Below are 3,422 nucleotides of genomic sequence, written 5' to 3'. Positions count from 1 at the left end.
GACGGGTGAGTGGCCTCGCTATCATAGAGAAGTCTTTGATAAACCTCCTGTAGAAACCGGCATGTCCCAGAAAACTCCGAATATCCCTCACTGTCCTGGGAGGCTGTAGGCTGGTCATAACTTCAATCTTTGCTTTGTCAACCTCGATACCCTGCTCTGATATCCTGTGACCCAAAACAATGCCATCTTTCACCATGAAATGACACTTCTCCCAATTTAACACCAAGTTCTTCTCCTCACATCTTTCCAGCACCTTGCACAGATTAGCAAGGCAGTCGCTAAATGAAGAACCGTAGACTGAGAAATCGTCCATAAAAACCTCCATAATGTCCTCAATAAGATCAGTAAAGATCGACATCATGCATCTCTGGAAAGTGGCAGGAGCATTGCACAATCCGAAAGGCATTCTCCTGTAGGCAAAAGTACCGTATGGGCAGGTGAATGTTGTCTTCTCTTGGTCGTCTGGATGAATGGGTATCTGAAAGAACCCGGAGTAGCCATCGAGAAAACAGTAGTAGGGGTGGTTGGCTAGTCTTTCCAGCATCTGGTCAATGAAAGGAAGTGGGAAGTGGTCCTTCCTTGTGGCTGAGTTTAGCTTCCTGTAGTCAATGCACATCCTATGCCCTGTGACTGTTCTGGTAGGAATCAGCTCATCCTTCTCATTTGTGATGACAGTGATGCCACCCTTCTTAGGAACCACATGAACCGGGCTCACCCAAGTGCTGTCTGAAATTGGGTAGATCACCCCTGCACTCAACAGCTTTAGAATCTCCTTTTTCACAACTTCCATCAGTTTGGGATTCAGTCTTCGCTGGTGCTCTATGGACGTCTTTGACTCATCCTCCAAGTGAATCTTGTGCATGCAAAGATCTGGAGAAATACCTGTAATATCATCCAAAGAGTACCCCAATGCTTTTCTATACTTTCGCAATTTTGAAAGAAGCAAAGCGGTCTCCACATTATTCAGGTTAGCACAAATAATAACAGGATATGTGGAATTCGGTCCCAAGAATGCATACCTCAGCCCAGCTGGGAGGGCTTTAAGTTCCACCTTTGGAGCATTCTCCTCACTCCAATCTGGTTGGGAGGATGACGGTTTGACGGTTTTATCGGTGCCTGAGTCTTCAAGGCTGACATAGGCGACATGCTTCTCAATCGGTGAGGCTGAATCCAAAATCTCAGAAAATCCAACCACTTCTTGGTTCATGAACCCGAACTCACTCTCCTTTTGGGTCAATGCGACTTGTAGAGGATCATCAGTGTGCAACTCTTCATCCATTTCCTCCACCAGTTCAGTCAATGTATCAACCCAGAAAGTCTGTCCATCAATAGTCGGATTTTTCAGCACCTTCTCCACATTGTATCTCATCGCCATGTCTCCTAGACGTAAGTCTATATGCCCATTCTGTACATCAATCATGGCTCCAGCAGTAGCTAAAAACGGTCTGCCCAAAATGAGAGGATCTTTAGGTTCCTCTTCCAGCTCCAGAACTACAAAATCGGTAAGCACGTATCCCTTTCCAACACCAACAGGGATGTTCTCTAGTACACCGACTGGTCTTCGCACTGATCGGTCAGCAAGGACCAAGGAGATCCTTGTAGGTTTGTAGTTCGTCATGCCTAGCCTCTCAGAGACAGAGAAAGGCATTAGGCTCACTCCTGAACCCAGATCGCAGAGACTCTTCTCAAAAGTAAGTGATCCAATGCGGCATGGTAGAACAAATGCTCCGGGATCTTCACGCTTTTTAGGCATGACATTTTGTAGAACTGCGCTACACTCCTCATTGAGCATCAACACACCCCGCTCTAGGCTCATCTTATCGGTAAGAATCTCCTTCATGTACCTTTTAAGAGAAGGTACCATCTTCACCGCTTCAACAAATGGCAATCTCACATGTAACTCCCCAACAAGGTTCTTTAGCTTCTCGTACTCACGTTCTTTGATCTTCTGCCTTGGTCTGGATGGGTATGGAGCCTTAGGAACATAAGCAGGAGGCGCCACATACACCTCTTCAGGTTCAGAGGAATTTGGCTTCGTCGACACGGGATCGGTCGATCCAGATGGACAGGATCGGTCGATCTCTTTCTCTTTCGATTCCTCAATCGTTTTTCCACTCCTAAGTGTTATAGCATTCACAAACTCCTTGGGATTCGTCTCTGACTTCCCTGGTAGAAATCCAGGTGCTGTTCTGCTGCTGGAGGCGGTTTGAGCAACTTGCTTTTCCAAAACTTTCAAATGGGTGTTCAAAGCTTCGAACTTCCCATTAAGCTCTCCATACATGTTATCCACCTTGGTGTTTATCTCTGCAGTGCTATTCTTCTGACCTTCTAGCACCATTTGCAGCATCTTCTTGATTTCGTTATCCTGAGAAGACTGTGACGAAGAGGCATTCCCTTGATTCTGATAGTTGTTGTACTGCTGCCTTTGCTGAAATCCTGAGTTGCCCGAGTTGTTCCCCTGATATTGATTTCTGTTCTGAAATCCTTGGTTGAACACACTCTGGTTCTGATTCTGGTTCTGCCTGTTTCCTGCCTGAGGGTAGGACTGATGTTGTGGATTCTCCACATTGTTGCTCCGGTAAGACAGATTATTTTGCTGATTTTGATTCCACCCAAGGTTCTGATTGTAGCCTCTGTTGTAGTTTCCTTGACCACCAATGTAGTTCACATCAGCCTGCATATCACTTGAATCATCACCAACAGCTTCTTGTGAGGAACGATAGCCTTGCTCCTCCACAAATTTCACAGATTTCTGATCTCTCTTGAGAAGCATCTCAATCTTGGCATTCAACTCATCTATCTTCTTGGATTCATAACCAACACCCTTCTGGCTGGTATCAAACCTTGACTTGCGGTTTGCTTTGCTGGATGACAGGTTGTTCAACAAGGTGTAAGCTTCTTCAACAGTCTTGGTCATGAAATCACCATTACTTGCTGTGTCCATGGCATCTTGACTCTCTTCATGAACTCCATTATAGAAAATGTTCAGCAAACTCACATCAGTGTAGCCATGGTGAGGGCAGTCCTGTGTGTACTCCTTGAAACGCTCCCAAGCCTCATGAAAGCTTTCTGAATCAAGTTGCTGAAAGCTTCCAATTCTGCTTCTCAGATATGTGGACCTTGACTTGGTGAAGAAATGCTGTAGAAAAGCAGCTCTTGTCTCTTCCCATGTAGTAAGAGATCCTGGAGGGATGGACTTTAACCATCTGATAGCTTTATCAGCTAAGGAAAACGGGAACAACCTGCATTTCAAAGCGCCTTGAGGAACTCCATTATGTCTGCTGGTGTCACAGACTCGCTCAAAATGCTCCAAGTGATACATCGGGTCCTCAGACGGGTTTCCATGAAACGGATTTTTCTCCACCAAATTAATGAGACCAGTCTTGATCTCAAAGTCTCTTCTCTCAATGGGAGGTGGGCGA

The 3,422-nt window shown here is 45.6% G+C and overlaps 1 non-coding gene across 1 annotated transcript; it reads left to right on the top strand.

Annotated features, from left to right (window-relative positions):
* Nucleotides 1–3,005: 3,005 nt before the first annotated feature.
* On the top strand, nucleotides 3,006–3,112 carry LOC125584773. The gene has a single exon (XR_007321682.1). It is a non-coding gene; the product is annotated as a small nucleolar RNA R71 (small nucleolar RNA).
* Nucleotides 3,113–3,422: the final 310 nt, after the last annotated feature.

The sequence above is a fragment of the Brassica napus genome, chromosome C3 (genome assembly GCF_020379485.1).
Source record: "Brassica napus cultivar Da-Ae chromosome C3, Da-Ae, whole genome shotgun sequence".
In the NCBI taxonomy this organism is placed as follows: Eukaryota; Viridiplantae; Streptophyta; class Magnoliopsida; order Brassicales; family Brassicaceae; genus Brassica; species Brassica napus.
This window is presented reverse-complemented; position numbering and strand designations above follow the sequence as displayed.